Source organism: Schistocerca gregaria, unplaced genomic scaffold, assembly GCF_023897955.1.
Source record: "Schistocerca gregaria isolate iqSchGreg1 unplaced genomic scaffold, iqSchGreg1.2 ptg000240l, whole genome shotgun sequence".
NCBI classification, from domain to species: Eukaryota; Metazoa; Arthropoda; class Insecta; order Orthoptera; family Acrididae; genus Schistocerca; species Schistocerca gregaria.
In genome coordinates, this window is record NW_026061752.1 from 4564019 (window position 1) to 4574823 (window position 10805).

A 10805-nucleotide genomic window follows, 5' to 3' on the forward strand; every position below is an offset into this window, starting at 1 on the left:
GGCGTCGGACTTCGGATCTGAAGATTACAGGTTCGAATGCTGTCACGCTTGTGTTTTTCCAGTTCTGAAAAAGAAACATAACGTTTTAATGTAGCAATTGAGCAGTACGAAACCGTCTGAATGTTGCTGTTGACCATTTTTTGCTTGGAGATGCTCTTGAGCTTGAAACACACACAACAAGACCGGTGTTAACTAGCGAAATGGTCGGCAGAGTGCCGACACAGCGAGTTTTGACTATCACTTGCACATCTAAAACAACGTCGGAAAGTAACTCGTTCGGCTTTTGAGTCACATAAAGTATGTGCGTTAATTTTGACGCCACTAGCTCTGCATGTTGTCATGCAATTTCTTTACCTCTCAGAAATGATTATGACATAAAAGTGAAGAACGTGACGAGTGTGACGTTAGGAAAACATTAGGCATCATGGAGAGATTCTGTATGGGACCACCCAACCCTAACGAGTATTGTGTGACGTGCTACCCTGCACGTATTCACCGAGGTAGCCGGCTAGCTCAGTCGGTAGAGCGTCAGACTCTTAATCCCAGGGTCGTGGGTTCGAGTCAGACTCTGGGCGGAACGGAATTTTGTTCCGCTGCAAGTGTAAATTACCGTTTTTCTGATTAACGAGATTTAATGGAAATAGCAACTTTAAACTTTGCCTACGTCTCTGTCAGTCGCAAGGAAGCTGTATTTGAAGGTGAAGGTGATTTTGTAGACATGTGTGAAAGACATGTTCTGAAATGCAAGTGTTGTTGTTTGGAGAGCACATCGGTTACGTGTCAGATGTGTAGTCAAGCAGTAATTTGTCGCCATAGCTGCAAATATTAGCCGGTAATATGAAGTGTTGTCAGCTAAAGTCTGATGATGCAGACGACCGTAAGGACGAAGTACCCAAGAGTACCGCTAGGCCGCGCCTCTTTAGCTCAGTGGTAGAGCACTGGTCTAATAAACCAGGGGTCGTAAGTTCCATCCTCACAGGAGAAAGATGAATTTTGGAAATCAGTTGCGCGTCGTGGCCGTATAGCAAACAGTACCTGTGATGACGAACAATTAGCGACAGGCGTTTTTTTAAGAATCACTCTCAGATGCGATTAAGGCGAATGGCGCAGAAAAAGCATTTGCCAAAGCGGTACAGCATAAGGTGGGACGAGGCAGTGTGAATTACATTTTATAGATGTATTTCTCACATATCTCAGAGCCTCTCGCGATATTCGTCGTCGTCGTCGTCGTCGCCGCCGCCGCCGCTTCTGCAGAAGTAGCAAATGGCAATCGTAGCAAATGCGGCGAGGGACGCCCTGCCTTCGATTCCGAATGCACAAAGTGTGTGGTCTTGTTTCACAGTCTATATTTGGTCGGTCTCGTCAGAGGTTGAATGTAACGAATGGGTGGGAAAGAGCAAGGGGCAGCGGCTGTGTAGAACGAAAACACAAATCCTCAGGGGTGTGAGCGTTTCGAGATGAGTCGTATACATGTAAATGTTGGTCGTCAGTGACCGTGTGGCCTAAAGGATAAGGCGTCGGACTTCGGATCTGAAGATTACAGGTTCGAATGCTGTCACGCTTGTGTTTTTCCAGTTCTGAAAAAGAAACATAACGTTTTAATGTAGCAATTGAGCAGTACGAAACCGTCTGAATGTTGCTGTTGACCATTTTTTGCTTGGAGATGCTCTTGAGCTTGAAACACACACAACAAGACCGGTGTTAACTAGCGAAATGGTCGGCAGAGTGCCGACACAGCGAGTTTTGACTATCACTTGCACATCTAAAACAACGTCGGAAAGTAACTCGTTCGGCTTTTGAGTCACATAAAGTATGTGCGTTAATTTTGACGCCACTAGCTCTGCATGTTGTCATGCAATTTCTTTACCTCTCAGAAATGATTATGACATAAAAGTGAAGTACGTGACGAGTGTGACGTTAGGAAAACATTAGGCATCATGGAGAGATTCTGTATGGGACCACCCAACCCAAACGAGTACTGTGTGACGTGCTACCCGGCAGGTATTCACCGAGGTAGCCGGCTAGCTCAGTCGGTAGAGCGTCAGACTTTTAATCCCAGGGTCGTGGGTTCGAGCCAGACGCTGGGCGGAACGGAATTTTGTTCCGCTGCAAGTGTAAATTACCGTTTTTCTGATTAACGAGATTTAATGGAAATAGCAACTTTAAACTTTGCCTACGTCTCTGTCAGTCGCAAGGAAGCTGTATTTGAAGGTGAAGGTGATTTTGTAGACATGTGTGAAAGACATGTTCTGAAATGCAAGTGTTGTTGTTTGGAGAGCACATCGGTTACGTGTCAGATGTGTAGTCAAGCAGTAATTTGTCGCCATAGCTGCAAATATTAGCCGGTAATATGAAGTGTTGTCAGCTAAAGTCTGATGATGCAGACGATCGTAAGGACGAAGTACCCAACAGTACCACTAGGCCGCGCCTCTTTAGCTCAGTGGTAGAGCACTGGTCTAATAAACCAGGGGTCGTAAGTTCCATCCTCACAGGAGAAAGATGAATTTTGGAAATCAGTTGCGCGTCGTGGCCGTATAGCAAACAGTACCTGTGATGACGAACAATTAGCGACAGGCGTTTTTTTAAGAATCACTCTCAGATGCGATTAAGGCGAATGGCGCAGAAAAAGCATTTGCCAAAGCGGTACAGCATAAGGTGGGACGAGGCAGTCTGAATTACATTTTATAGATGTATTTCTCACATATCTCAGAGCCTCTCGCGATATTCGTCGTCGTCGTCGTCGTCGCCGCCGCCGCCGCTTCTGCAGAAGTAGCAAATGGCAATCGTAGCAAATGCGGCGAGGGACGCCCTGCCTTCGATTCCGAATGCACAAAGTGTGTGGTCTTGTTTCACAGTCTATATTTGGTCGGTCTCGTCAGAGGTTGAATGTAACGAATGGGTGGGAAAGAGCAAGGGGCAGCGGCTGTGTAGAACGAAAACACAAATCCTCAGGGGTGTGAGCGTTTCGAGATGAGTCGTATACATGTAAATGTTGGTCGTCAGTGACCGTGTGGCCTAAAGGATAAGGCGTCGGACTTCGGATCTGAAGATTACAGGTTCGAATGCTGTCACGCTTGTGTTTTTCCAGTTCTGAAAAAGAAACATAACGTTTTAATGTAGCAATTGAGCAGTACGAAACCGTCTGAATGTTGCTGTTGACCATTTTTTGCTTGGAGATGCTCTTGAGCTTGAAACACACACAACAAGACCGGTGTTAACTAGCGAAATGGTCGGCAGAGTGCCGACACAGCGAGTTTTGACTATCACTTGCACATCTAAAACAACGTCGGAAAGTAACTCGTTCGGCTTTTGAGTCACATAAAGTATGTGCGTTAATTTTGACGCCACTAGCTCTGCATGTTGTCATGCAATTTCTTTACCTCTCAGAAATGATTATGACATAAAAGTGAAGAACGTGACGAGTGTGACGTTAGGAAAACATTAGGCATCATGGAGAGATTCTGTATGGGACCACCCAACCCTAACGAGTATTGTGTGACGTGCTACCCTGCACGTATTCACCGAGGTAGCCGGCTAGCTCAGTCGGTAGAGCGTCAGACTCTTAATCCCAGGGTCGTGGGTTCGAGTCAGACTCTGGGCGGAACGGAATTTTGTTCCGCTGCAAGTGTAAATTACCGTTTTTCTGATTAACGAGATTTAATGGAAATAGCAACTTTAAACTTTGCCTACGTCTCTGTCAGTCGCAAGGAAGCTGTATTTGAAGGTGAAGGTGATTTTGTAGACATGTGTGAAAGACATGTTCTGAAATGCAAGTGTTGTTGTTTGGAGAGCACATCGGTTACGTGTCAGATGTGTAGTCAAGCAGTAATTTGTCGCCATAGCTGCAAATATTAGCCGGTAATATGAAGTGTTGTCAGCTAAAGTCTGATGATGCAGACGACCGTAAGGACGAAGTACCCAAGAGTACCGCTAGGCCGCGCCTCTTTAGCTCAGTGGTAGAGCACTGGTCTAATAAACCAGGGGTCGTAAGTTCCATCCTCACAGGAGAAAGATGAATTTTGGAAATCAGTTGCGCGTCGTGGCCGTATAGCAAACAGTACCTGTGATGACGAACAATTAGCGACAGGCGTTTTTTTAAGAATCACTCTCAGATGCGATTAAGGCGAATGGCGCAGAAAAAGCATTTGCCAAAGCGGTACAGCATAAGGTGGGACGAGGCAGTGTGAATTACATTTTATAGATGTATTTCTCACATATCTCAGAGCCTCTCGCGATATTCGTCGTCGTCGTCGTCGTCGTCGCCGCCGCCGCCGCTTCTGCAGAAGTAGCAAATGGCAATCGTAGCAAATGCGGCGAGGGACGCCCTGCCTTCGATTCCGAATGCACAAAGTGTGTGGTCTTGTTTCACAGTCTATATTTGGTCGGTCTCGTCAGAGGTTGAATGTAACGAATGGGTGGGAAAGAGCAAGGGGCAGCGGCTGTGTAGAACGAAAACACAAATCCTCAGGGGTGTGAGCGTTTCGAGATGAGTCGTATACATGTAAATGTTGGTCGTCAGTGACCGTGTGGCCTAAAGGATAAGGCGTCGGACTTCGGATCTGAAGATTACAGGTTCGAATGCTGTCACGCTTGTGTTTTTCCAGTTCTGAAAAAGAAACATAACGTTTTAATGTAGCAATTGAGCAGTACGAAACCGTCTGAATGTTGCTGTTGACCATTTTTTGCTTGGAGATGCTCTTGAGCTTGAAACACACACAACAAGACCGGTGTTAACTAGCGAAATGGTCGGCAGAGTGCCGACACAGCGAGTTTTGACTATCACTTGCACATCTAAAACAACGTCGGAAAGTAACTCGTTCGGCTTTTGAGTCACATAAAGTATGTGCGTTAATTTTGACGCCACTAGCTCTGCATGTTGTCATGCAATTTCTTTACCTCTCAGAAATGATTATGACATAAAAGTGAAGAACGTGACGAGTGTGACGTTAGGAAAACATTAGGCATCATGGAGAGATTCTGTATGGGACCACCCAACCCTAACGAGTATTGTGTGACGTGCTACCCTGCACGTATTCACCGAGGTAGCCGGCTAGCTCAGTCGGTAGAGCGTCAGACTCTTAATCCCAGGGTCGTGGGTTCGAGTCAGACTCTGGGCGGAACGGAATTTTGTTCCGCTGCAAGTGTAAATTACCGTTTTTCTGATTAACGAGATTTAATGGAAATAGCAACTTTAAACTTTGCCTACGTCTCTGTCAGTCGCAAGGAAGCTGTATTTGAAGGTGAAGGTGATTTTGTAGACATGTGTGAAAGACATGTTCTGAAATGCAAGTGTTGTTGTTTGGAGAGCACATCGGTTACGTGTCAGATGTGTAGTCAAGCAGTAATTTGTCGCCATAGCTGCAAATATTAGCCGGTAATATGAAGTGTTGTCAGCTAAAGTCTGATGATGCAGACGACCGTAAGGACGAAGTACCCAAGAGTACCGCTAGGCCGCGCCTCTTTAGCTCAGTGGTAGAGCACTGGTCTAATAAACCAGGGGTCGTAAGTTCCATCCTCACAGGAGAAAGATGAATTTTGGAAATCAGTTGCGCGTCGTGGCCGTATAGCAAACAGTACCTGTGATGACGAACAATTAGCGACAGGCGTTTTTTTAAGAATCACTCTCAGATGCGATTAAGGCGAATGGCGCAGAAAAAGCATTTGCCAAAGCGGTACAGCATAAGGTGGGACGAGGCAGTGTGAATTACATTTTATAGATGTATTTCTCACATATCTCAGAGCCTCTCGCGATATTCGTCGTCGTCGTCGTCGTCGCCGCCGCCGCCGCTTCTGCAGAAGTAGCAAATGGCAATCGTAGCAAATGCGGCGAGGGACGCCCTGCCTTCGATTCCGAATGCACAAAGTGTGTGGTCTTGTTTCACAGTCTATATTTGGTCGGTCTCGTCAGAGGTTGAATGTAACGAATGGGTGGGAAAGAGCAAGGGGCAGCGGCTGTGTAGAACGAAAACACAAATCCTCAGGGGTGTGAGCGTTTCGAGATGAGTCGTATACATGTAAATGTTGGTCGTCAGTGACCGTGTGGCCTAATGGATAAGGCGTCGGACTTCGGATCTGAAGATTACAGGTTCGAATGCTGTCACGCTTGTGTTTTTCCAGTTCTGAAAAAGAAACATAACGTTTTAATGTAGCAATTGAGCAGTACGAAACCGTCTGAATGTTGCTGTTGACCATTTTTTGCTTGGAGATGCTCTTGAGCTTGAAACACACACAACAAGACCGGTGTTAACTAGCGAAATGGTCGGCAGAGTGCCGACACAGCGAGTTTTGACTATCACTTGCACATCTAAAACAACGTCGGAAAGTAACTCGTTCGGCTTTTGAGTCACATAAAGTATGTGCGTTAATTTTGACGCCACTAGCTCTGCATGTTGTCATGCAATTTCTTTACCTCTCAGAAATGATTATGACATAAAAGTGAAGTACGTGACGAGTGTGACGTTAGGAAAACATTAGGCATCATGGAGAGATTCTGTATGGGACCACCCAACCCAAACGAGTACTGTGTGACGTGCTACCCGGCAGGTATTCACCGAGGTAGCCGGCTAGCTCAGTCGGTAGAGCGTCAGACTTTTAATCCCAGGGTCGTGGGTTCGAGCCAGACGCTGAGCGGAACGGAATTTTGTTCCGCTGCAAGTGTAAATTACCGTTTTTCTGATTAACGAGATTTAATGGAAATAGCAACTTTAAACTTTGCCTACGTCTCTGTCAGTCGCAAGGAAGCTGTATTTGAAGGTGAAGGTGATTTTGTAGACATGTGTGAAAGACATGTTCTGAAATGCAAGTGTTGTTGTTTGGAGAGCACATCGGTTACGTGTCAGATGTGTAGTCAAGCAGTAATTTGTCGCCATAGCTGCAAATATTAGCCGGTAATATGAAGTGTTGTCAGCTAAAGTCTGATGATGCAGACGATCGTAAGGACGAAGTACCCAACAGTACCACTAGGCCGCGCCTCTTTAGCTCAGTGGTAGAGCACTGGTCTAATAAACCAGGGGTCGTAAGTTCCATCCTCACAGGAGAAAGATGAATTTTGGAAATCAGTTGCGCGTCGTGGCCGTATAGCAAACAGTACCTGTGATGACGAACAATTAGCGACAGGCGTTTTTTTAAGAATCACTCTCAGATGCGATTAAGGCGAATGGCGCAGAAAAAGCATTTGCCAAAGCGGTACAGCATAAGGTGGGACGAGGCAGTCTGAATTACATTTTATAGATGTATTTCTCACATATCTCAGAGCCTCTCGCGATATTCGTCGTCGTCGTCGTCGTCGCCGCCGCCGCCGCTTCTGCAGAAGTAGCAAATGGCAATCGTAGCAAATGCGGCGAGGGACGCCCTGCCTTCGATTCCGAATGCACAAAGTGTGTGGTCTTGTTTCACAGTCTATATTTGGTCGGTCTCGTCAGAGGTTGAATGTAACGAATGGGTGGGAAAGAGCAAGGGGCAGCGGCTGTGTAGAACGAAAACACAAATCCTCAGGGGTGTGAGCGTTTCGAGATGAGTCGTATACATGTAAATGTTGGTCGTCAGTGACCGTGTGGCCTAATGGATAAGGCGTCGGACTTCGGATCTGAAGATTACAGGTTCGAGAGCTGTCACGCTTGTGTTTTTCCAGTTCTGAAAAAGAAACATAACGTTTTAATGTAGCAATTGAGCAGTACGAAACCGTCTGAATGTTGCTGTTGACCATTTTTTGCTTGGAGATGCTCTTGAGCTTGAAACACACACAACAAGACCGGTGTTAACTAGCGAAATGGTCGGCACAGTGCCGACACAGCGAGTTTTGACTATCACTTGCACATCTAAAACAACGTCGGAAAGTAACTCGTTCGGCTTTTGAGTCACATAAAGTATGTGCGTTAATTTTGACGCCACTAGCTCTGCATGTTGTCATGCAATTTCTTTACCTCTCAGAAATGATTATGACATAAAAGTGAAGTACGTGACGAGTGTGACGTTAGGAAAACATTAGGCATCATGGAGAGATTCTGTATGGGACCACCCAACCCAAACGAGTACTGTGTGACGTGCTACCCGGCAGGTATTCACCGAGGTAGCCGGCCAGCTCAGTCGGTAGAGCGTCAGACTTTTAATCCCAGGGTCGTGGGTTCGAGCCAGACGCTGGGCGGAACGGAATTTTGTTCCGCTGCAAGTGTAAATTACCGTTTTTCTGATTAACGAGATTTAATGGAAATAGCAACTTTAAACTTTGCCTACGTCTCTGTCAGTCGCAAGGAAGCTGTATTTGAAGGTGAAGGTGATTTTGTAGACATGTGTGAAAGACATGTTCTGAAATGCAAGTGTTGTTGTTTGGAGAGCACATCGGTTACGTGTCAGATGTGTAGTCAAGCAGTAATTTGTCGCCATAGCTGCAAATATTAGCCGGTAATATGAAGTGTTGTCAGCTAAAGTCTGATGATGCAGACGACCGTAAGGACGAAGTACCCAAGAGTACCGCTAGGCCGCGCCTCTTTAGCTCAGTGGTAGAGCACTGGTCTAATAAACCAGGGGTCGTAAGTTCCATCCTCACAGGAGAAAGATGAATTTTGGAAATCAGTTGCGCGTCGTGGCCGTATAGCAAACAGTACCTGTGATGACGAACAATTAGCGACAGGCGTTTTTTTAAGAATCACTCTCAGATGCGATTAAGGCGAATGGCGCAGAAAAAGCATTTGCCAAAGCGGTACAGCATAAGGTGGGACGAGGCAGTCTGAATTACATTTTATAGATGTATTTCTCACATATCTCAGAGCCTCTCGCGATATTCGTCGTCGTCGTCGTCGTCGTCGTCGCCGCCGCCGCCGCTTCTGCAGAAGTAGCAAATGGCAATCGTAGCAAATGCGGCGAGGGACGCCCTGCCTTCGATTCCGAATGCACAAAGTGTGTGGTCTTGTTTCACAGTCTATATTTGGTCGGTCTCGTCAGAGGTTGAATGTAACGAATGGGTGGGAAAGAGCAAGGGGCAGCGGCTGTGTAGAACGAAAACACAAATCCTCAGGGGTGTGAGCGTTTCGAGATGAGTCGTATACATGTAAATGTTGGTCGTCAGTGACCGTGTGGCCTAAAGGATAAGGCGTCGGACTTCGGATCTGAAGATTACAGGTTCGAATGCTGTCACGCTTGTGTTTTTCCAGTTCTGAAAAAGAAACATAACGTTTTAATGTAGCAATTGAGCAGTACGAAACCGTCTGAATGTTGCTGTTGACCATTTTTTGCTTGGAGATGCTCTTGAGCTTGAAACACACACAACAAGACCGGTGTTAACTAGCGAAATGGTCGGCAGAGTGCCGACACAGCGAGTTTTGACTATCACTTGCACATCTAAAACAACGTCGGAAAGTAACTCGTTCGGCTTTTGAGTCACATAAAGTATGTGCGTTAATTTTGACGCCACTAGCTCTGCATGTTGTCATGCAATTTCTTTACCTCTCAGAAATGATTATGACATAAAAGTGAAGTACGTGACGAGTGTGACGTTAGGAAAACATTAGGCATCATGGAGAGATTCTGTATGGGACCACCCAACCCAAACGAGTGCTGTGTGACGTGCTACCCGGCAGGTATTCACCGAGGTAGCCGGCCAGCTCAGTCGGTAGAGTGTCAGACTTTTAATCCCAGGGTCGTGGGTTCGAGCCAGACGCTGGGCGGAACGGAATTTTGTTCCGCTGCAAGTGTAAATTACCGTTTTTCTGATTAACGAGATTTAATGGAAATAGCAACTTTAAACTTTGCCTACGTCTCTGTCAGTCGCAAGGAAGCTGTATTTGAAGGTGAAGGTGATTTTGTAGACATGTGTGAAAGACATGTTCTGAAATGCAAGTGTTGTTGTTTGGAGAGCACATCGGTTACGTGTCAGATGTGTAGTCAAGCAGTAATTTGTCGCCATAGCTGCAAATATTAGCCGGTAATATGAAGTGTTGTCAGCTAAAGTCTGATGATGCAGACGACCGTAAGGACGAAGTACCCAAGAGTACCGCAAGGCCGCGCCTCTTTAGCTCAGTGGTAGAGCACTGGTCTAATAAACCAGGGGTCGTAAGTTCCATCCTCACAGGAGAAAGATGAATTTTGGAAATCAGTTGCGCGTCGTGGCCGTATAGCAAACAGTACCTGTGATGACGAACAATTAGCGACAGGCGTTTTTTTAAGAATCACTCTCAGATGCGATTAAGGCGAATGGCGCAGATAAAGCATTTGCCAAAGCGGTACAGCATAAGGTGGGACGAGGCAGTCTGAATTACATTTTATAGATGTATTTCTCACATATCTCAGAGCCTCTCGCGATATTCGTCGTCGTCGTCGTCGTCGCCGCCGCCGCCGCTTCTGCAGAAGTAGCAAATGGCAATCGTAGCAAATGCGGCGAGGGACGCCCTGCCTTCGATTCCGAATGCACAAAGTGTGTGGTCTTGTTTCACAGTCTATATTTGGTCGGTCTCGTCAGAGGTTGAATGTAACGAATGGGTGGGAAAGAGCAAGGGGCAGCGGCTGTGTAGAACGAAAACACAAATCCTCAGGGGTGTGAGCGTTTCGAGATGAGTCGTATACATGTAAATGTTGGTCGTCAGTGACCGTGTGGCCTAAAGGATAAGGCGTCGGACTTCGGATCTGAAGATTACAGGTTCGAATGCTGTCACGCTTGTGTTTTTCCAGTTCTGAAAAAGAAACATAACGTTTTAATGTAGCAATTGAGCAGTACGAAACCGTCTGAATGTTGCTGTTGACCATTTTTTGCTTGGAGATGCTCTTGAGCTTGAAACACACACAACAAGACCGGTGTTAACTAGCGAAATGGT